Raw genomic sequence first — 24,983 nt, 5'->3', positions numbered from 1 at the left:
CACAATTTGTGAGAGTGTTTGTATGTGTGTACGTGTGTCCTGGGCAAACATCCAGAACTCAAGCAGATTAGTGAGGGGACTCTACCCTGATCAAAGCAGCGCAGAATCCAGCTTACTGGGGCATACTGTGTAACACATAACCCCCATGGAAGTGATACTGTACATACTGCAGGCTCACGGACCACCGATTGCAAAGCACTAAAGATGTTTAAATGGATCAGTTGATATTTTTTTTCTTTTTTGTATGTGTCCTTCCGATCATCATGACAGATTTCATCAGAAAAAAAAGCTGAAGTTGAACTCTAAGTGTAGCCATCAAGTGTGAAGCATGCAGCTGTCAGCTGCGCCTTAGAAATTGTACTCGAAATAGTCCAAAGAGTCCAAAGTCCAAAATTTCCTCTGGTGACACGGATACATCTTTGATTCTGAGATTACAACAACATAATTCCAAATCCCAAAAATACAGAACAACATTTATATATATATATACACATATATATATATATATATATATATATATATATATATATATATATATATATATATATATATATATATATATATATATATATATTTTTTTTTTTTTTTTTTTTTTTTTAATTAATTTTTTTTTTTTTAAGGTTTCATGATGTGTGCACATCCAGGCAAACATTTGTTTGGGGTTTTTCTTTGGTTCCTGAGTAAAAACACAATGTGTTGCTAAAAAAGAGGAAGACCTGCAAACTTCTTGAATGAGGCCTGAGGAAGATTCTTTGGATCAAATGTTCCTTTTGTATAACTGTTTTAAAATGACATTATTCCTTGGAGCCAAATAATGTGCAGATCTTTTGTTTCAAGTCTGAACATGCAAATATAGAGCCACTGGCAACACTGTTGTGGAGCTGTGACCCCACCCTGCAACTCAACAAGCACTGAGCAGCTGTTTTCTTGGGGAAATGGCTATGACAACCTCACTGTTCCCCACCTGCCCAGCAATAAAATGCACAACAACCATCTGGGGAAGATAGAGGAACATTTAGTGGCTAAACTGCCAGAAATTGCTCTAGGTTGCAGGATGCAATTATCAATGAAGAAATCTCTAGAGACTTAGAACAGCTTCTGGGAAGCTTGAACTTTCCTGTATATGAGTTTTTAATAGGGTTCAGTCTGCCAACTTTATTGTCCTAGTTTTTGCTCGATTTTGCTAGTTAAGTTCAGAAAATGTTTTAGACTTCCAAAATGAAATGTTCTCTACATCGAACCTTTATTTTTATCTAAAAATAGTGTGAAATAAAGTAAAATGGAATTTTTAGAGAAATATATATTAAATAGATCCTGGATACAAGCATGCCCAGTTGCATTTTGAGGGGCATTTCTCATAATATTTGTCATTAAAATCTCCTACACTGCAGCTATTAATGCAAAAAATCTACTGATTATTCCGTTATGAACGTCAACCTCCCTTACAACCCTGATGTTCAGTTGTTGACATAAGGTTGCACATCTGCATGGTGACATGATCATTGGTTTGCTCTAACTGGGGCCACTGATACTAAGTAAGACATGCATTATGAATGCACTCCCAGTAAATTCAGATTGAGATCGCGACTGTAATTAAGTCATTCTGCTGCTCCAGAGAGAGTCCTCAATCAAACTGCCTGAGCTGAGCATTGAGAGGCCAAATGGGATGCGGCTAATAATAAAAGTGTTCCACAACCATGGCAGGCATCTGTCAGACTGTGCAGACACTTAGGAACTTTTGCTTTAATTCACACAAAGCCAAATATGAATTGATCGCTCAGCATGTGAACGAGGGATGTGAGGCACAACCCTCCTTTTCAAAGGCTTGTTTCGTTATTGGTGTTCCGCTGGCTGAACAGGCAGCGTGCCGGGTTTCAACACAAAATGTACATTCTGGGACGATTGTTTTTGTGATGCCTCTGCGGCTTACCACCATCATCAACTAGCTAATGGCTTTTGCATGTGCCTTGCCGCTCATTGGCTCCAGTCGTCTCAGATCTTGGAGAGCTGAAATGAAGCAGGGCATTGTTGTGCTGCTGCCGGGGAAGGATGCACATGCTTGTGAAAGGAAACCCGGACGGGAAGGAAACTTCGAAACAAAGTGCTAAGAAAATGGTGATAAAAGGCGCAAGGAGAGAGTTGCTGTGTGGGTGAACGTGTGTGTGTGTGTGTGTGTGTGTGTGTAAAGATGCAGTTTTTAGCTCTTCCGGCCTTTTATATAAACTAATGGAAATGCTCTGAGGAATGTTCTTGGCCTTGGATTTTAGGTAAAAGCAGATTGGGATCTTGAGTGAATGGAAAATCCAAGAAAACCAACAGCTAGCCATATTTTCCACCATAGCTTTTAAGGAGAATGTAATAATAGGCTGGTAGACCCTGTGACTGCTCTATATTGCGGAGATGGTGAGTAAAGATGAGCTTCAGAATACACAGGCACTCATCTTGAGCTTTTGAACTTAAAAAGTCAAACCAGAGCCTTCCCACTACTTGGCAAGCTAAAATTGAAGCATACCTAAAGGCTATTGTGATTTTCAGCAATAAAGATGGAAAAATATTACTAAAATATTCTCACCCTAGGGAAAGCAGCTGCTTTTATTAAAAGTAATAATATTATAGAGCTCATTCAGGGCACTGAGGTGGAGTAGAAAGGTATAATACTTACTCAGACATTGAAAATGTCAAGTTTTACAAGATGGCTTTTATTACTCTGAGGGGAGCCTGGGGTGGAATAGCTCACTGGCAGAGCTTGGTCCAGGAAATATGGAGGGAACTGAAAATGTTCTTATACAAAGAGCCTTTGGAAATATTGTATGTATCAGTATTGTTAACAGATCCCAAGACCAAACGCAACAACAAATAGATTTCACTAATGCTCATTTAGCCTACGTGGCCAAAGTCTTACTTATTAATCCCTATCTTGCACTTCTTGTTTTGTCTATAAAATCTTCACTAGAAGAAACAAACTGTACAAGCTGCGGTGGCTGACATGCTCTCTGTTAGGGCGAATGTGGGCTCTTATTGCTATTGATACAAGCAAGCTCACTAAAGCGTCAGCTGAAACCTATCCCCGACAAATGCACCATTTACTCCTGTTTGCTAAAAGTGACATTTATAAAAAGCTAAAATAAGAATGAAAAGGCTTTGAGGATGAATGCCGCAGAGATGCTAAGCATGTTTAGAGGACTGACTGCTGCAACTACAAACTGACTGTTGCTGGTTTTGGTGTTTTCATGGGATTTGTTTCGAAAGAACAACAACTCACAAAGCAGCAGCTCGGGGATGACGTCACACGGGTTTTTTTTCTTTCTTTTTTCTTTTTTTAATTTACATTTCAATACAAAACACTGTGAAGTTGCTGGTATGATTGGACAAAAAGACATAGGATTTACAACAGTAACTGCTGCCACATTGTTTGCCATCCATTAGTCAAGATTTCCAAACTTTGACTTAGTAAATCAAACGTTTGCCACACCTAACTCAATTGAAATTGAAATTTAGCTCTGCTAAACAGGAAACAAGCATCAATCAGGAAACAGGCTCATTCTATTGGCCAGCATTAGCTATTTACAAATCTTTCGGTGATCACATTGACAATGGCTGACAAGTGAACATTTAAGAGTAAAGAAGAGAAAGTGAGTATTGATGTTGCATACATACAAATATGTATCACAGTATTGGATATGATGACAAGACAACTAGAGAAAAACAAAGGTGTCCACTACAGCACATCACAAGGAAAGGATGTTAAAGAAAGAGCATCTCCAGAATCGAGATTCCTGCTCTGAGGAAGAAGTATGTCTGGTTTAAGCTTAATGGCAGTGACATATACATCAAAAACTTGTGAGATATTAGAGTGTCACCTAAATTGGTCGACCCACCAATGAACAAACTAATGTTGCCACACGAGCGTGGAAAACAGTTGGTTAGATACAAACAGAAAACAGCCACAAAACTGGCTATGCTTAGTACGTGTGACAAAATCTGTCCTGAAATGCAATGTGGATTTAAAGTTAAGCAGTGTCACGCTTGTATAATCCTTCTACTACTTAAATAAAGTCCTCAGAGTATACGGACTTGATTCTGTGCCTTCACGTAGCCAGACACAGTGAAAAATAGAAACTCGCTCAATTCTCTCTGCACAACTGTCCTTACTTTTTGACTGGAATGCTTTTATTTGATACTGCCGGGCCTCTTTCCAGTATTTACATGGTGCCGCCTATTTATCAGTCAGAGCAGGATGGAGTTCTTCAAACAGACCATGTCCAGATAGAGGACAGGTTTCCTCAAAACTTCCAGCTCCAGAGCTCACTTAGCCACTGTTCCTAGAATATCCCAGCTTAACAAAAACATCCTGTGTGTCACAGGCTTTACCGAATATATTTACAGAGATTGGCGCTTCGTAATGTGGACCATAGCTAAACGAAAGTGCACCGAGTTTGTCAGGCAGAGGGGTAATTATAAAATCGTGCCACCATAATGGCGTCATTAGTGAGCAGTCAATTGGGTCAATGGAAAACAATAGAAAGCCAACATCTGAGGGACAAGGGCAAGACACTGCAAGTTGTTAAACAGGGTGGTGGACAGAAGTCTCATCCATATTTATTAGGATTAGGCAGCTTTAAAACTCAAATTCATACTTTCCTTAAAAAAACGCTTTATGAGGACAGAAAACCTTGAATGCTTTATATGCTTTTAAAGAGTGAGAATGATGTTAGCGAATAAAGTCTGACAAACCTTACACTCTAGGGCATTTGTAGGTTGCCAATTAGAGACAAAATTCTAATTATCAGTACATTTTTTGCATTTCATCTATTTCTGACATAAGTTTGGTCCCAAGGTTAATTCGCACGGAGACCAGACCCTGTAGATAAAAACATACAACTCCTTTTCATGTGTACACAAAGCATGCTTGGTACTGAACAGAAGGAGAAAAAAAACCCGGGGATGTTCTTGTGTGTTGTGGGAGGCACTATGTCAAACCAAGTGACTAACAGAGGAGATGGATGGGACAGGCGTAGGTGTTTACATTGGGAGAAAAGGGCATTTAACAGCAACTGTCGGCGGCACTGTGTCCCACCTCTATCTACCCCCTTCTCGTTGTTGCCAAAGGAAGAGGATGTTCAACAAAATGGCTTCACTGAGTGAATGGTAAGCCCTGCGTCTCTTCAGCTGTCCCCATCGAGTTAAGGCAAATAAGCCAGCCTTAAAAAAAAGAAGCAAAACCTGTATTTACCAGTTGCCAGGTGTTTTATAGCTGCCCTCTTACTCTAAGCCCAATTTGATCTAAGATCCTCCCTGCATGTAGACTCACGGTACATACGAACTTAGTTTTCTATCTTGGCAAAGTCTCCGTTAGCTCCACAAGCATCTGACGTCACTACAAGTCTATTATTTCCCTCTGTGGATAATCCCTGGCATAGAAGCCGCCCACATAAGTGACCTCTACCATTGCCCATAGCGCCGCAATAACAGACTGAGAAGATATTTGCCATACCACTCCTGTTTTCTCTGTGTGGTCACATCTCAAGATTTTTATTTGTGGCTTAACTATGCATCTCTCTAAAGCTTTAGAAATGTTATAAGGCTAAAAACCATCAAGCCAGACCTATTATAATATCAAAGAGTGTAAAGAAATGAGGAAAAAAAACTTAAAAGGCTGGTGTTAATGAATCATTGTTAGGCGAACTACACATTGCTGCCTTATTAAATCATTTTCTGCTGGTTTGTCACATTTCTCTATTAAAATGTTGCCATTACCAGCCGCCTTTTACTTGTGACTAAGAGGAATGCATAAAAAATGACATATCTTCTGGCGCTTTAAAGAACGGCAAGATAAGGTGTTTTTATACTATCTTACAGCTACTGCAGGAATTTAAAAAAAAAGAAGAAGAAAGATTTTCAAAGAGCACCTTTAACTATTCTACTGAAAATTATTTGGCTTACAATGAGGTTAATTTACAACAAGTAGAAGTCAATTAACATGACAGAGATTCTGTGTGATAACACCTTCTTATAATCCCCACCTCTATTAGACTCAAGATGTTTTGGCCATAAGGACAGCTTCTGGTCTAAGCTGCTGAACTGATAGAAAATCTTCCTGCAAGATGAGATATGTTACTCGCAGCTAATTGAGAATGTAATCTGCCTCAGTCAAAGTCTTAAAGCATAATGACTAAAATAAAAAAAGTTTTATACTGTGGATGTTACACGAGCAGTGGACACAGTCCCAGAGAAATGAAGCTTTCTATCAACTTTAATACCAAGAATTAGATTGAGATTAGCTTGGTTTGAATAACAAAAACTAGAACATTTAGCTCTAAAGGGTCAATCCAAATTATATACACGTACATTGTATCATCAGGATGGCCTGGTGTAACATCTGTCAAGTTAACAACAACCACCTCCGGTGCTGTTGGCCAGCCGTGTGCTGGAGGAAAGTGCGCTACTGTTGGTCAAAGACAAAAGAACAGGAGATGGGAAGGTGTGTTCTTAGGCAGCGAGAGAGAAGGAAAGGAAGGAATGTGGAAGTGAGAGCAGGGCCTTTAAATTTAGGGACCATGACTGGTAAAGAGAGAGGGCTGGCTGATAACAAAGAGACAGGCTGAAGTGCAGGATGCTGGGATTGAAAACGCTAAAATATTCGCTGGGAGTGACCAGGATGGACAAAATAAGAAACAAAGTTAGAAAAGCAAGGCTGAGATGGCTTGGACATGTGCAGAGAAGAGACAGTGGATATATTAGATAAGAGATGTCAAAGATGGTGTTGTCAGGGAGGAGAAAAAGAGGAAGACCACAGCGGAGGTTCATGGAGGACATGCAGAGGGTTGGTTGAGACAGAAGAAGATGCTAGGGATAGGGGGGGATTGAGGTAGATGATCTGCTGTGATGAGCTCTAACAGTAACAAGTCGAAAGATGAACAAGAACAAAATATGTCAATTTAAAATTTGAGGTTTGAGCATAGACTACTTTTCTAATGGCCAGCATGGGGCAACTCCAAGTTATACAAAGAAGTCTGTAAATAAGTCTACAAGAAAGCGCCTCTAACGATCACTTGCTTTGTGATCTTATTAAGAATTTCTTGAGTTAATGGTCTCAACCCTAGTTTACTGACTCTTTTAATTCTTGTTGTAATTATGATGTAAATTTAGCAAATTATAGTCAAATTCACAGTCAAATAGATGATAAAGGAAAGTATGTGTTAGACTGGGGTTTCTCTGTGATTGACTTAAGTGTAAGGATGTCGTGTTCTTGACCTCTGAGTTATAATGTCATAATAACATGTGGTTTCAAAAACCCAAGATGGCTACAAGGTTTCACTTTCACCTGGGAATTTTTAATCTGACAACAAAAAAGTCAGCAAGTCACAAGTTTGACTTGGGTTACTAAATAAAACTCTCCATTTCTCTATTTCTTAGAGTGAACAACTGCAGCTCCCTGTCCATAAAAATATCCCCCATGTGACCAGATCACAATGAGGTCTAAAGTTTAGAAAAATATGCATTAGCACCATTTCTACTCTCTTTCACGATCATTCTTTCTTTTTCACCAACACTTTGGTGATCTCCACTACGTGGGTGTGTTTCTATCGCATCCATAACTCACCCACCAATGGGAGCTAGAATGAAAGCTCTCTAATGAGTTTTGATCAAACCTTGAAGCTCAATGAGACGTGGCGTGAGCTGGCTTGAGGCCCAGCGAAGGATGACAGTGCAGAGAAACACCTGGTTAGGCCTCTCACCCCATCCACCCCCACTGGCCTCACTGCTGCTTGGCCACATGCCGCTGGCCCAGGTGTGTTTCCCCCTAGCTCATGGAAGCCGTCAAACTTTACTTCCCCAGATTTGAATCAGCTAATACATTTGGTCAGGTTAATACCTGATCTCCTGTAGAGATTCAGATCTGCAGTGTTATGTCTGGATACTGATGTAACAGACTAGTCCAGCCAAGTAATCAAGTGCTCGTGTCCTAACCTTAGTCTCTCTTAATGATATTTGACAAATGGAGGCCTACGGTCAGGAGCTACTGTGTGCCTTTGCTTGTAAAAACACTGCCAAAATCACTGCACCTCATATGCTATCACTTAGACGAATAGCTTGGTAGAATTATACTGGCAGCCAAACCCCTGCCTTCCCGTTAATAACGGTTTCCTCTGGTCTTGTGAGAAACTGACAACTTGCTACATCAGCAAAGCGGCGATAAAAACTTGTGAGAGACAGTCTAACGTTGTGAAAGTGCCAAAACGAGCGATGAAAGATGAGGTTTAGGGGCACTGTAAAGGGGTGCGAGTGTGCGAGCTCATTTGTCTCTCTGACCCGTTTACCTTCCCCGCCTGCGGACTGAGGGAAGCTGATGTATTTATTGGTGAGAGACAAAACAAATCACACCCATCACTAAACATCTGAGTGGTAAAAAGTAGATGATGGAACTTAAAGGACCAATATGGCTTAGGGATTAAATACAAAGCACAACTGAGGGTTTCTTTATCTGTCAAAAACAACAACAAAAGAAGAAGAACTTCTGATTAGTTATCGTGTGACTTTATGGTAATAAAAATAGAGATTACACAGTTGCATGTGAAAATCTGTGAAATTAACTCTCATTTTTTTCCCCATTTGCCTAGGATTGGGCAGACCAGTCTTTTCCAGATGCTAATCTACTCAGCAGTGGAAAAAAGTTAATGCAATTCCCACAGTGCTGAAGAGATCCAGACAGGAAAATATAGGCCTGTTAAGACAGTAAAATGCTTCAAATTCGACTCAACTTTAAGATTAGTGACAAACTGTAAAAAGTAGTAGTTCACTGTTTTCCCTAGTTAATACATCTACTGTATGTAGTGTGAAGAGCACAGCAACTTAAAGGTCGCAAGATATATACTGATGTTCCCTTTGAGAGGAGAGAAGCAGCAGCATGGGAAATGTTGCGATCCGCTTGACGTGACCAAACAGCATCACAAAATCTGCACTAAAGCTGATCCCCAAACAGCCACTTTGATGATACAGATTAAATTTCTGTGTGATCTCAAAAGGCAGATGAATTTTAGAAGATTAAGAAAACTTGTTAGTTTATTCTAAGTTCTGATCCCAGACAATTAATGTAACTGATAGTTTGTGCAAGGGATGTGTTTTATAAGAGGGACAGCGCTGTTTTTCCAAGTTCACCCTCTCATGGTTTGACCCTCACCACTCTTCTCCCTCCAACAGCTTAATTAGACACAGCCACACACACATTAGATGGTCTCCCCCTTTTTTCTCTCTTTTTTTTTGCTTCACACACTGAATGGTTGGCTGCGGTTCAAGGCACAGCAAAAAAAAAGAAAAGAAAACAGCTATGGAAAACAAGCAGCTTTCGGAGCCAGGGGAAACCATCAGCAGGCAGCACACACACACACACACACACACACACACACACACACACACACACACACACACACACACACACACACACACACACACACACACACACACATCAAGAACACCATAGTGAATGCAACTCCAAAAAACTGTCTGGAAATTTAAATGACACTGCATGCAACAGTAACAGCGTGCCATCTTCTCTCACAGTGCAGGGATGTCTGCCTTACAGTGCACCAATCTGAATCTATGGATGGAAAAACTGATGAAGATGGGAGTTTATAGTCCCGTGAGCGTTTATGTATCGGTGTAAGAGAGGCGTGTGCTCTTGTGCAAGATGTAGCTACTCACCTTTTCTTTCTGGTAGGCTGTGGTAAAGTATGTCCTGATAACCAAGTCTTTTTTTCTTCACACTCACCCAGAGTGACACAAACTAACACACTGCCTCAGTCCCAAAACTTTTTGCTCTCTCCCGGTAGATCTACACTTCCACTGATCCCTCCCTCCCTCCGTCTCTTGCTCTCTCCCTCTCTCTCTTTCTGTTAGACTTCCTGGGCTGCTGTTTATGCTCCAATCAGGCCTTCCAAGAAACTACCGCTGCCCCTCCGCCCACCTACTCTCTCTGAGCCAGCAGCGATTGTTTGGCAGGGGCTTGTCACATGTAGACGCCTGTCTATGTATGTGTGTGATCCCTCATGACTAAGGTTTTTTTAACCTCTTGCCACTATCTGGAGCTGGGCTCTCCTCAGTCACGAGAAGAAGAGTTTGGGAGACGCAAACTATGAGCTAAAAGAGCGAAGGTGGAGGGAGGATAGGATAGGAAGGAAAATGCACAGTGGGGGCTGCCAGCTTCAGTCTTACTGAGACAAATACACTTTTTCAGGCATGGGTAAAAAGGGGGTTGGCTGTGTTGACTGAGAGCTGGGGGGCGTGTCTGGAACTTTCTCTCCAAATCCAACAGCTTGTTGTTATAAACCGCAATGAGGCTCAGCCCGTCACAGACCTCAAAGCTTAGTCTCCACAGCAAGTTCCCTTTACCATAGCCTGCCAAAGGTTTTCAGTGTACTGTATGCGCTCTCACGGTGCCAACCTCCAATTCACAGTTTCACTATAGCTGCCCAGCCCCATGCATCCCCAGCTCTTTCCAGCCTCTGAGTGAAATAAGAAAGAGTAGAGGTGTGATGTGTGTGTGTGTGTGTGGGGGGGGGGGGGGGGGGGGGGGGGGGGGTGCAGAGCAGTGAGGTGAAAGGTGATGTGTGGGAGGGGACAGGTTGACAGCAGCACACTGAGCTTTTGTTGGCGCTGTTAACAGTTCTATCATCACAAGATGGTAACACCATGCGGGGTGTGGAAGTCCTTAGACAACTCAGGCACCGCGCAAGCACTTCGACTTTGTACCTCTTATAATCTGCTATTAAGGTAAAACTTTGCACTGGAATAAAAAGAAAGCATTTCATTCAGAGGATAAACATTACGATTTCTGGATTATGAGACAAACATAGATGATCTAAACCACTTTGTATGATGGTAAAATGAAAAATCACAGCACTGCAATGGGGAAAATAATAAACCAAACTACCGTAAGTTTGGCAGATTAAAGCGGATTCTGCTCAGAGGTGTTTACATAGATCGTTTCAACAATAAGGCTACTGTAACTCCGCAATTTTCTTTCAAATACATTTGTTCCAGCTAGGCATGCGAGTCTTTTTAGAGTTCAGCCGCATGGGTAGATTGGGGGGTGTCTCTGTGCCAAGTCGAATTCAGGAAACATTCATCTTGTTGTTTAGTCTGGGCACCATGTGCTGGAGCAGGGAGCCTGCTCTCCTTCACGGACCCCTCCTCTTCTGAACACAAGCACAAAAACCCCCACGCTGACAGACATGATCCAGACAATCACAACTGCGGTTCATTGTTTAGGGGCTCAGATGCACAAAACAGCAAAACTTCAAAGCAGCAGTTAGTACAAAAACAGCATGAAAAGATCAAATGTGCTCAGTCACTCCCTCGGCAGCTCAGGTGTGCCGGCATGTAGGCTTTGTACGTCAGCATTTATTTCTCCTGCTTTTATCACATAATAAAGACAGAGAAAGAGCTTTTGACTCTGTGCACGATAACAGAAAGCAGGTGCAGTGATGTCTATACAGTGCCGTACTTGGATGGGTGTGTACACATATGTAACTGTATGCCCATGTACTCATGAACATGTTTCTGGACTTGTGTTGCCATAAGAAAGTGGAAATACTTCTTCCTTACTCTCTTCCTGCATGCACATTATAAACAGGGCCCACTCTGACTAATCCTCTAGCACTGAATCCTTCCAGTGCTGAAAAGACATTCAGAAAAATAGAAGTGGAAGCAAAATAAATCAAAACATTCGGGATTTAACGGCAAAGAAGCAGGTGAGGATTACACCTGAGGCTATTCAGCCTGGCGGCTCAGCCTGTGCCAGTCTGCCACCAAGGAGCCGAACCTGCAGTCACCCAGTGAATGAGCCACCTGTGTGCCTTGGAAGAGGCTGAACTCAGCCGTGCTCGTGTAAAGCAAAGAGAGTGAAATGACAAGCCGTTCGCTTTCAGCAGCACAAATTAAGATTCGGGAAAGGAGGCTCGCAAGCTAACTTTTTTTTCCTCTTTAGGCCAACGTGCTTAACAATCTAAAGATGAGTCACATGAAGAAAAAGAACTGGATACACTGTGTCACCTCCTTTTATCTGAAAAGGACAGCTTGTCATGTGACCTTTGCTTTAAGCCAGCTGATGCATTGCTGCTGGATGTGTTAAACAAGGCTGATACAAGGACTGCAATGTAATGCAAAAAACCAAAAAACATTTGAAACCTACTGGTGACACTGACATCTATGATTTTAATGTACTTTTTTTGTTTTTTCTCTTCTAACATTTAAGCAGCGTTAACAATGAATAAACTCTCAGCCTTTTTAATTGTTATTGATGTATTTAGCAACTGTTTTTCCATGAAGTTGAGTCTATAAGTGGCACAGATGGAACAGTCAGTATATAAACTAAAATAATACACCTGTTTATATCTGTTTTTACAGTCAGGGGTATTGTTGCTGAGTTCTTTTTACTTAAAAACTCTGAACTCAAAGTGACAGTTTTTGTTGGCTCTTATTTTTGGTTTTAGTTTGCAGGGCATCTTTCAAACTGATACAGAGCGCATAACAAAAACAGCAAAAAAAGGAGGCACCAAAGGCCTTGGCTGCCTTCCACCCAGATCCCACTCTACCCTGTGGACCGAGCTGCCTTTTACATATATTTAGCCTGAAATCATCTAAAGCCCCGTTGAGCTGCTGCTCTGTATTTTAAAGCCACTTTCATAATCTTCCACAGGGAGGCTTCAGAGCTGAGCTCATGGCAACAATGGAGCCACTGGACGAGTGTGATCTCTGAGTCAGCATCGGATACTCTGAGAGGAGTCTTATTGAAGTTTAGGCTCACTGCCCTTCAGGTTTGAGGGACTGTCTGAAGATGATGAGCTATCATTATGTAAACAATGCACAGTACCGTGCATCACAACCTGTGTTTAACCCATCACAAACACACATCTGAGCCTCCAGAGACCCTACCAGTCAAGCCCATAATTTGATGTAGCAGCCCGATGAATCTGCTGCCATTATGCATTTCCGGGGAGGAGATCTTAAACGGCTATTGATTAAATAAATTAATAAGAGCCTGAAATAATGAGAATGCGAAGTGAGAGGTGTGAGATCACAGCTTGGCCGGAGAAGTGAATGTGGCACTATGAGGCCAGTCTGATTGTCCTGTGGCCCACTGCAACAGTGACAGAAAGGAACAATGAGACATAACTCACCCAGGAAACATAGCACAAAGGGTCAGAGGGGTCACATGACTCTGTTTCTGTTTGTCTGTCCTTGAGTCACACGTGCATAAATGAATTAAAGTGGCAGCACCGGAAATTATATTCTACAGAGAGCATTATGTGCATCATTCTGTGGTGAAGACTGGCCAGCACTGATCTGTCAGAGTCAAAACTCAGAAGCAAAGAACAAGACAACCAGAGCGAGGCATCGAAGTCATTACAGATTAAGACAGGAAGCTACTTCAAAGTCAGCTAGCCTGCTAACGGTTTGAAAAACTGGCCTGTGATTTTAAGATCACAGCTCTGAATGTAAAACTGCACAGACATTTCAGTAAAGAAACTGGTTAATACAAAGTAAATTACATAAGTGGTTAATCAGGAAGTTTACAATTTTAGATTATTGAGAAGGGAGTGAGGGCAGCTATAATATATCTGTGGAGGTATGGAGATGTTCACGAGAGAGGCTAGCGAAAATTTTAACCTAAAGGTCGGAAGGAGCTTCACTGTGTGTTTGTGAATCTAGAGAAAACATATGATAGGGTGCCAAAAAAGAATCTGTGGTACTGTATGTGGACATGTATGACGACAGTGAGCCAGTGGTGAGGTGTACAGTAGGAGTGACAGATAGGATCATGGTATAGGTGGGACTATGCCAGGGATCAGCTCTGAACACCCTTCTTGTTTGCACTGGAGATGGACAGGTAGACAGATGAGATCAGGCAAGAGTCTCTGTGGACTGTGAGGTTCACAGATGACGTGGTGCGCTGTGAGAGCAGGGAGCAAGTGGAAAAGAGATGGAAGTATGCTCTGAAGAGAAGAGGAGTGAAAGTCAGGAGAAGAAGGTTGAGTAGTTTGGACACAAAGTTAGAGAGGCGAGGCTAGGATGGTTTGGACGTGCAGACGAAGAAAAGTGAATATATTGGACAAAGTATGTTGAACTGGGGCAGGAGGAAAAGATGGAGACCACAGAGAAGGTTCATGGATGTGAAGGAGGAAATGCCGAGGGTTGGTGTGGCAGAAGAGGATGCTAGGGATAGGATGAGACAGACGAAGTGTCATGGCACCTGGGTTGTTGACCCAGTGTTTGGGGTTTGGACTTTTTGTCATTGTTTAGTTTCTCGAGTCGGTTTCCATCTTTATTGTGAAAGTCTCTTGTCCTATGTGCGTTAGGTTTACTTTTGGTTACTCTGTTTCATTAGTTAGCCGTGTTCCCACCTGTTACCTATCCTGTTATTATCCTGTCTCTTTAAGAACTCAGTTGGTCTCTGTTTCCGGTCATGCTGTCGTAATTTCCTCGTGTGCATGCACTCTGTTTATTTCAATCGTTTATTAACCTAGCTCCAGTTAATAAAAACTGTGTCTTTCATTTGGGTCCTCTCTCTCCATTCCCAGACACCTGATCGTGACAGGAAGATCCTCTAAAGGGAGTAGCAGAAAGTAGGAGAAGACACAAGCAGTTCTCTCCTTCAGGAGCAAGCGTCAGAATGGCTTAAAAACTGCTTTACATGAGGAAAAAAAGAATCCAGAATAGAAAGAAAATCCATTTACAACCATGTGCAGTTGTAAAGAATTATGTTAATTTTTCACACCCTTTAAATCTTTACTGGTTGATACTCATAATGATAATGTCTTAGGTCTCAGCTTCTATCAGCATTAATATTGTAATTGTTAATATATCTTAAATCTTCTTTATATTATAAAAACAGCTCTTTCATCCCAACTTGGGAAAAAGATTAAATGCATGTTTTGGAAGTGGTTTCAATGTAACAGCTTGTAACGCCATAAAATACAGAAAAAAGGGTCCAATAAGAGCCGCCGGGCAAAGAATATGACTAAAAACCAAATTTTTTTTCAATTTAACAATTCACCCCATTTTCACTCGAGTCAAAGACTCCAGTGCTGTAGGGTGTAATTATGTGAGCAAAGTATTACAAATACAACACAAAGAGACATTCATGCATTAAAGTGATTAACCAAACTCTGATTCAACACACCCCTGCCAAGTTTCAGCTTCTTCTTTTTTTTGCTGATTCTCGGCTTGTGGGCCAGTATAACAGAATCCTTATGGCTCGCTTCAAGACAGATTTGAAAAACTGTGAACCCGCTGTTTAAATCTACAATAACTCACGGCAAACAGCTGGATCCTCACTTTGATATACAAACACGTGTTCTTTATCAACCAAGCTGTTCATGCTTTAAAAAAAACTGTGAATAATCGTCTTTGCCTGACAAAACATTGGTATTTTGAAAGTGGACTTAGGGATGCTTTTAAAGTCCATGTTATGTTCAAATGTTAGGCAGTGTTCGACCTTGCATACAACTCTGACTTTCACACAGTGCAGCTCGTTGTTTTGGCTACTGCAGCAACATTTTGACTACTAAAGCGCAGCTTAAGTGAAGCATGAAGCAACTGTCAGAATGACATAAGGGACGCTCAAAGATAAGGTAATGCCATTACCCTCTGGTCCTCCACAGACATCCGCTTTGTATCAAATTGCTATACCCATGAACCAACAGGTCTTAGTGAAAGTCTGCAGATCTGTTGGCCAATATTGAACTATATATCTCCATGTGTGCTGTTCAATTTCCACTGATATTAATAATATATATATATATACATATATACATATATATATATACATATATATCTATATACATATATAGGGGTGCAACGATATTCGTATCGATATTGAACCGTTCGATACAGTGCTTTCGGTTCGGTACGCATATGTATCGAACAATACAACATTTGTAATTTATTTTATCAATTTTCCTTCTGACGATGCTGTCTGTGTTGAGCGCTCAGTGAATCAGTGTCTACTCCGCCTAGGCTGCACTGTCGAGCGCAGATCCACTGAGCGCTCAACACAGACAGCATAGACAGAAGGAAGAGCGCAGGGCACCTCCCCCACCCTCATTCAGATCTGGCGTTTGGAATTATTTTGGTTTTCATGTGACGTATGACCCTGAAGGTAAGCGAGTCATGGACTAAAGTAAAACAGTATGTTGGATGTGCCATGCAATGCTCAATTACATTGGTGTGAACTAGTGTGTTAGCGCAGTTAGCTCGTTAACGTGTTGGCCGTCTAGCCCCATGCACGGAGCGATCGGCGGTAGCTCGTTAACGGAGATTTGCCGTGTTGTGGTGTTAAGGTCATTTCAACGAGATTAACCTGAAAGCACTAGTGGGAACACAACGAATATGACTGCACATTTACGCCGACATCATCCTAGTGCAAAGACAAAAACAACAAGCATGCTACTAACTTTAGCCGAGTCATTTAGACAGCTGTTAGCACATGATTCTCCTTATGCTGCTGAGAATATAGCCCAGAAGAAGCGTATAGTATAGCTTTTATTTTGGAAAGAGACATTTCTCTGTAATAAACTCTCTTTTCCAAAGATGAGTGATTCCTCAATCAGATACAGGGCTCGCAATATCGCTAGCCCGACGTCCCGGAGCTAGCGATTTTTTCAGTCGGGCTACCAAAATCTATCTCTGCCCTGCCCGTCGGGCTATTGTAGGAAGGAAAAATATATGTCAATGCTTTTGCATTCTTTCGGAAATGTAGCTGGGTAATTATGTCATTGGCATCGGTGAGCCACTGTCAATATGTGACATATTGAAATCACGTTTGAATTTGCGCTTGTTTTTTTGCTTTCACTTTGCAATCGCGTGAACTGTGTGTAGAGAGCGACAGTACTGATTGGTGAGTGATGATAATTTGCGCACCAATTCCTCTGGCATCGTCTTATCAATTGTTAGCTTACTATGCAAACATGACAAGTGAAATCTCCCGCAGCAAGCTTAAACATGTGAGAGGTTGATCGCGCAGAGAATTGCTGAGCGTTATGTGGGTGTGTGTAAAAGCAGCAGGATATATATTTTAGTTCTGCTGACAGGTCAGGGTGAAGAAGTGACAGCCAAAGAAAAACTTACCACAAAATGGAAAAGTTATGACAAATCAGACTATAAGGCAAAAAGAAAGTGCAGCTTTATGGTTTCATGGACAAAATAATTTCTGTGGCTGCAATATGACGAGCTATATAACCGGGGCTGCACATAAGTGGTCCGCAGGTGCGCATTCGCTGTCATAATAAATAAAAAAAACGCGCACAAGATATGAAGTTGCAACGCGTGTTTGCATACATAAGATTTTCTGGAGGAGGACAGACATTTGTTTAGAACTCTTAAAGATGTCGAAGAAGCAAGCTCCTTTAAGCAATTACTTTGGTGTTCCGCCTCCAAACAAATGCCAGAAGGAGTCCTAACCACAAAAGAAGCACGTATTCTCGGAAAAGTGGTTGCAGGAGGTGAGCTGGCTTCAAACAAATGATGAACGCACAGAGATGTGGTGCGGAATGTGCCGTGAAAATCCCACTCTAGCGGACAAAAACAGTGCTTTGCAACTTCTTATCTGGTGCGCGTCTTTTATTTTGACAGCGAATGCGCACATGCGGACCACTTATGTGCACCCGTGTAAATAACATGATGTTCTGCCGGGTGTATTGTTGGTTTTCTCTCGATTTCTGAGTCAACAAGCGCCTTTGTTACTGGGACCAGTCATTTTAAGAAAGGCCCCCATTAGAACCCATGAGAAATGCAAGAAATGCATTATTGCTCAGTCTGCAATATCTTTCCCAGAACAAACACCAATTGCAAATAACATACTAAAAATAAACCTGAAAAATCTGTTTAGAACAGCGTACTATGTTGCAAAGAGTGAACTACCACTGGCAAAATTTAGCAGTCTTTGCAAAATTCAAAAAGCAAATGGCCTAGATCTTGGTTCCACTTGTCTCTTACCCGTGACTTCAGTGGAAATTTCAAATTCAGGATCTGACACAGACTGATTCATCTCCTACACAGTTCTTACAAGTTCATAGAAATTTCTGTTCAATTAGAACCAAGTATTTGAGTTGATGATTGTAATTTTTATACAATGTTGTAATTTGTTTTTGTTTTGATTAATGTTTTGTTTCCTTTACAATATTATACTTTAATGTATAACATTGTAAAGGAAACAAAACATCAATCAAAAAATTGCTCTCTTTTTTATTCGGGCTACTTACATTTATTTTGGGCTACCAAAAACTGAAGAGTCCCTGCCCAAAGGGCTACCAGGGATTTTGAAATTTTGAGAGCCCTGAGATATATTTATACCCATTTCGTGCCCATGAAGTAGTATTTTGTGGCCACAATTTATTTATTTTTTGGACCATGTCATCAGAGGGGCTCCGTAGCTTTTACATCTCCACATCTGTGCAAATCCAAATTCAAATTCAAATTTTATTTGTCACGTACACAGTCATACACAGTACGATATGTAGTGAAATGCTTGGACAACTGCTCGTGACCTAAAGAAAACAAAAAAGGAAAAGGCTATGAATAAGATAGGAAATAAATATGAAAAATTAAAAAGGGTAAATTTAACTAGGAAGGAATAAAATATAAATTAAGGTTAAAAATGAAATAACTGTACAACACAAATTAGAAATCCGTGTTAGCAAAGGAAGCAATCTGCAGCAAGGTGCAAAGACCAAAGAGACCAAAAAATTCATTTGGTGACTCCAAGCTATTGTCAGAATGGTATCAAGTGTTTTCCTGATTCTCGTATTTTGACAACCTTATATAGTATATTAACACAACACACTGCCAAGTTATGGGAAACAAATCTTTACATAAACACTTCCTAAAAGCTCTGAACCGAAATTCCATCATGGGAAATCTAACACCAAAACTCTGGTAAGGTTTGGGTCTGAACTTTGCAAAGACACAACAAAAATGTCCCAGTTAACAGGTGAGTTCACTTGACATCAATCAGCTTATTAACCCGAGGCATGCAGGTTTACAAAGCGAAAGAAATCTGAGACTAACCTGTGAACAAAGAGGTGAGAGACAGACAAAAGGCGATGACTGATGGAAATGCTGGGCCACCAGCTGGGTTAGTCAGTCAGGTCAGGCTCTCTTCCTCTCCCACCCGAGTCTACATCTGGCCATCCCTCCATCCCTGCCTCTCATACATTCTCTCTGTTACGTAACTCTTTCAAATCACAGCAAGTGCAGCCCAGGAAACAATAACAGTAAATGCATGTTTTTTGTTGTCACAGAAATGTGATTCCTAATCAGGTTTATTGAGTAATAAAAAGCATTTAGCTTAATTGAGTTTGCCCCATAAGTGCACTTTTGTGCCTTCTGGTGCGAGACACGAATTACAGACTTCATAAAATGCATTTATAATGTCCAAGAATAATGAGACTAAAATATTTATCAGATGTTTTATGTAATGTCACAATAAAAATGAACAAATAAGTATTCCCTATAAGCAAGGGCTTTAAAGCTAGCTGCATCGTTGCAGCAAAATATTTAACATGCAAAGCATGTCTGCAAGGAATTTAGAGATAAAGCAGCCCTAAAGATATAAGTAATTTGCCTATCCATAAAAGCACTCTTTCCTGGTACTCTGGAAAATGTTTCAACGATGAATAATTGATGATTGCTGGTTACGCATCACATTAACTGCTGGCTGTCTCACTGTGAACTGTGGGCCTCAATCAGCAACTTTGCATACCCTTATTGACTTCCCATTTATGAGAACGCTACCCGTCTGCCTGTCAAAGGATTTTATGGGATCACAAAACAGCAAACAAACGTGTTATGATGCAGCACTAAGAATTAATATTCTGCCTCCGAGAAGATAAAACGACAGCGCAGAGAAAACAAAAGAATTATTGCTTTCTCATCTCAACTGTGGCAGTTCTGCAGCTCCGTATGGTCACAGTGTGAAGATACATCTGTCCACGTGCAAACGCACAAAGTGGAAACCAAACCGCTTTTGGTATGCTGACTTCACTTTTACTCCAACTTTACCACCACTTGCTTGTGATGAACAACTGGGAGCAGTCAAACACAGAAGAGGATGGTTTAATGCAACAGGGCTAGATGCACACACACACACACACTGTGTGTACATCACCATCCAGGAACATGACACAAACCATCTTTCCTGACACTATACACCTGTGGATTTGTTTGTCTTGAAACTGTTGTTGTTCAAAGGCGGGTAAAAAGAGACGACTTCACACCAGAGTACTCCAAAACTTTCTTTGCATGCAAAAACACACTCTACTGCATTTCCAAAACAGTCACATCTGAATCCTGTCCTTGTTTCACTGCCAGTTGTATAACAGCACGATGGCTCCTGTTTGTCCTGCCTTACATTGTCTTTTTCGTCCAGTCTCTCTGGTCATAAGAAATCAAATCTTATATAACAGGGGATGTGAGATAAGGGTTTCTGATGCCTATCAAAGCCATCTACATTTTTCTGCTGGGCGGCTTGCAAAGCTGTTGGTCAGGACGGATCAAGACAAATGGCCACTCGGCTAGGCGTAATTCTAGGAGACAATCGTTGTCAGGAAGCAGCTTCAACAAATAATGGCTATGAACAATTGACTTGTGCAGAATGAAAAATAATCAGATTTAAAGTTTGCACTGAATCACTGAATGTTTAATTTGTTTCCACTTCTTAAACCCCTGACAACACATTAACCTTTTTTTGATTAGATTCCTGAACTGGAATGTCTTAGTTCGGAGTTTAGATAAAAATAAAATGTGAAATAATGTGGAGAAATCGACTGTCTCAGAATTCTTCCCAGTTTTCTGTGAAATATTAAACCTCCAGCTGTTCGCACCCGTTCAGCAGAAATCCCCTCATTCTCTGCCTGCAAGCTCAGGCTGAAATGCTGCGTCAGTCTCATGATAGCTTTAGCTGCCTAGCTGAAAACCACGCTTGCCTCACCAATGGCTTCATCACACAGCCACACTGTATTATTCCCTTTTTGTAAAAATCCCCAGATTTAAATGTGGGTGGGGGAGGAGCGCACTTGATCCCTTATTCAATGATTCTAGTGTTTAATACTGTAAGAATGTACCAAAGATGCTCAGAGGCACAGGGCTGCTGTCAAACCCATCTCAGCGTTTCATATTTAGGGGGAAAGAAACTTGGCGAGAAGTGAAGTTTTTAGTCACACTGTAATTGAACAAGCTGTGCTAGCAGGGATAAAATGAATAAATGTCACATCATGCACTTTGACAAAACAGCATGGGAGAAGTGAAACTCTAGTGTGGGGAAAAATTAATCAAGTTCAACTTGAAATCCTATTAGCTGTACAGCTGAGGGCACTACTGTACATACCAGGAGCTACTGAGCAGCAGGAGTATGTGAAGCCGAAGACACTTTCACCTAAGTCAAAGATTCAAGTGCTGTAAGATGTAATTATGTGACGTGATAGGAAACCTGAATCAAAAGGAAAAGATGGCGTGTGCCATTTTTGACCAGGAAGTCTGTTTTATTTCTAGCCAAAAAAAAGTTCAATTTAAAATTCAATGCATGAGGCATAAATCTCTTTTAGCAGAAACAAATATAATATGATCATTTTCTACATATTCCTCGTGTCGTGTGAAGAACAGACATGCTACTTCTACATTTAATATTAATATCAAAAGACCAATAAAGCTGGATGTAAAAATACACTTAGCTGCTGTGTTAGAGGAAACAAAAGTCAAGTAAAATGACATGTCAGACACATAATTCAGGACAAAATGATAGAAGCAGTAGTCTGTGTTATGAATCTATTCTTTTCATTTTCTTATATTAACCGAAAACCAGTTTATAATTCAGGGTTCACGGGTTAGCGCCATCTTAATGGCTTCAGAGCAGAAAGAACATGTACAGCCACTGTGTTAAATGTGGTTGATTGAGACCCTGCTGAGGAGATGGCAGTTAGATCACATCTGTTTTGCAGGAAAAGTGGTACATTTGAAAATTGGCTCAATTATTTTTGGTTAACACAGTTAGGCTGCACATACGGAGCTAGTGCCTGTCTGAGTCCAGTGTTCGTTTTAGACAGTATTCTCTCATCAGTGCCTTTAAAGCTACTGGATAGGTCAGGAATATGTTTAAAATAATAGCTAAAAGCAATCCACAAGTATGTCTCACACATCTATGTATTGTGTCGAAGAGATGCCAACTGCAGTTAAAATGGGTTCTTACTGAAGCTTTGTGTAATAGATGGTATGGTAGTCACTGCCATGGTTCATTACATTGTTGAAGGATGCTTCTCTTATCTTCTTGACTTCAATAAAAACTATTTTAACTAATGTCTGTCTTGTAATAATAGCTTAAAAACTGAGAAAATGATTAATGTAGCTCTATACCCTCATTATGAAGTTAATTTTGTAGTATAAATTAATAGGCAGAGGTTTCTGACACAACGTTATGCACAAATTGCTCAAGAGTTGTCCGCTTGTTGGTTGTGAAAGAATATTGATCGCTTCTCAACTGGCTGGCAAATAACTCAAAGCGGTTGCTAGATGACAATGAGGGTGTTGCACTAAAACCCTCTTTAGGATTGCTTTGGCCGAAAAATATGGAAATTACACAATTAGACTTCCCATTACAGTCTCTTTTAGGAAATAAGAACCAAGCTGAAAAATTTTACAAAGATTTGAACCATTTGACCCGGTTCACCCTGAAACTATGGTTCAGGGTTGTGGGGAAACTACAAATAGAAAAGCAGGCTAAGACCTTGAATTGGATAGCTTATGACCCGGAGTTTGTACCTGCCAGGCTGGATGGGACCTTTAAACAGTGGACTCTGAGAGGAATTACTTCTTTTTGTTCACTAGCAACAAATGGGGGATTCCAAAGCTATAAAACCATCTCAGATACATACGGATTGGCAAAGCATGACTTTTTTAGATACTTGCAGGTTAGAGACTATTACAACAAGACGTTGCTAATCAGAGATGAAAACGAATACAACCTAATTCATATCTTTCAAGAGTCATACAAGAGAAATGACTCTAAAAAGATGGTCTCAAAAATATACGGTAGTATACAAGCCTCTAAAAATCACTCTACGCTGTACATTAAGCATAAATGGGAGAGGGAATCAGGCTCACGAATTTCGGAGGACAGCTGGTGGGGAATATGTGAGTCTCAGGCTACCACTGCAAATTCAAGGTCCTTAAGAGAGTTTGGTTGGAAGAATGTAGTGAGATTCTTTAACACTCCTAAACTCACAGCTCGGCAAACAGGCTCTCAGAGCCAGGGCCTATGTTGGAGAGGTTGTGGAACCCCTATGGCAAACCATTTTCATGTCTTCTGGGCCTGCCCAAGGATTCAGCCATATTGGGGGGAGGTGGCCCTTGAGATAAACAAAATAATTGGGATTACAATAGACTATTCATTTGATACGTTGTATCTTGGCAAATTGCCTACGGCACTCCCACATAAAGATATTTATTTATTGAAAATACTTTTGGCTGGCTGCAGAAAGGCCATAACCCGTAGGTGGCTAAAGGCAGACCCTCCAACTCGGGCCCAATGGCGTGGGATAGTGGAAGAAATTTTTGGAATGGAAAGGCTTACCTTTGTCCTTAGACTCGAGCTCGAGAAATTTAAGAAGCTCTGGGAAAAATGGGTTGTGTACTCCCCTTAGCACTGAATAAATGAATATTACCATGATGTAAGTAGATTGCTATTACTGGAACTGTGAATGTCTCCCATGCTGACCTTAAGTTTTGTATTCCCATACTGTAAAATGATCAATAAAAAGTTATAAAAAAAAAAGGATTGCTTTGGTTGCTAATAGGTTGTCGTGATCAACTGTTGTTTTCATGGGAAAGGCTAACTTGTCTGCAAATGCTCACCAACCGCTAACCAAACGATAGTGAAAACCTGAAAATGTGTGACACCAAGCACTTTTGCCTCCAAAGTAAAAGTTATGCCAACACTTTTCAAAAGATTTAACAGTCTCTGTTTCCAGTATATGGAATATGGAATAAGGCTACACTCACACAAACTGTCATCATGACTGTCACACGTCCACAATGGTGGAGAAGTTAGCGTGTGGTTAGCATGACTGGAAAACCTCAACAGAAAGCTACTCTTGCCACCTCTTGTGCAAACACAGTGGGTGAGAGAGACAGTGGGTTGTCCCATTTCCAGCATGAAGAGGAAGACGAGAGAGGTCTGATTCCCACTTAACTGCATTCAATAACAACAATGGATGAATAAAGCAGGGATTATAAGTCCACTAGGGTCCCACGGATGTCAAATTCGTCATCAGACAGTAAATGTGAGGGTACGTGTCTGCCTGCATGTTGACTAATTTACATTTAATTTTCATTACTATGCACCAACTACGCCTGTGCCCAGGCGGCACATGCAAGTGGACTTCAAAGAAGTATAACAGGAATGATTACTCTCCCTGTCCGTGTCCATAACAGAGTTTAATCCAGGCTTTAGCTCTCTGTAAATAATTAAACAAATATTAGTTCAATGGTGAAAATGCCTTTAAGTAACTGTAGTTTCCTTTATATTTGATTAAGTTATTTTTAGCTTCTTTATTACTTTTTGGTGCTTTTTTGAATGTTTAATAATTTTACTTGCAGGCTATATGTTAGCTTAACAGTAGCGTTATTTTGTTAAAAATCCCTCATGCTTATACGCTCAGCGTTCAGCTTGCAGCAACAACACAATGAGGATTTCAAAACCATCTACAAAACGGTTAACCAGGGTGTACCGGACCATCTATCCATCCATCCATCTTTTCAGTTTTTACTTAACCATTCATCCAATTTAGGGTCACATGACTGGAGCCAATCCAAGCATTCATAAAGCGCCCCGTGAACATGGCTGACACAAAGAAGCAGAAAACCACTCACTGCTAATGTACCACCACAATCTCGAATCAAACATTGGATGTACTTCTTGTTTACTGGACAGCTAC

At 40.8% G+C, this 24,983-nt stretch overlaps 1 protein-coding gene and 1 long non-coding RNA gene across 4 annotated transcripts in view; one reads left to right on the top strand and one right to left on the bottom strand.

The window, feature by feature from the left end:
• kiaa1217 (KIAA1217 ortholog) overlaps positions 1 to 24,983 on the bottom strand; it is a 99,649-nt gene that overhangs the window by 63,145 nt on the left and 11,521 nt on the right. The window lies entirely within an intron of this gene.
• LOC146701872 (uncharacterized) overlaps positions 1 to 24,983 on the top strand; it is a 30,469-nt gene that overhangs the window by 4,066 nt on the left and 1,420 nt on the right. The window contains exon 4 of one of the 2 annotated variants that reach the window (XR_014922247.1): positions 14,580 to 14,767. The exons of the other annotated variant lie outside the window; for it this stretch is intronic. This is a non-coding gene — a long non-coding RNA (uncharacterized LOC146701872). Of the gene's footprint in view, positions 1 to 14,579; positions 14,768 to 24,983 lie in introns of those variants that run through there. 2 annotated transcript variants of the gene reach the window in all.

The sequence above is a fragment of the Copadichromis virginalis genome, linkage group LG9, assembly GCF_057382275.1.
Source record: "Copadichromis virginalis isolate Kocher_CV1m ecotype Utaka linkage group LG9, C_Virginalis_male_GT1.1, whole genome shotgun sequence".
In the NCBI taxonomy this organism is placed as follows: Eukaryota; Metazoa; Chordata; class Actinopteri; order Cichliformes; family Cichlidae; genus Copadichromis; species Copadichromis virginalis.
Note: the sequence above shows the minus strand (reverse complement) of the source record. Positions and strands in the feature narration are given on the sequence as shown.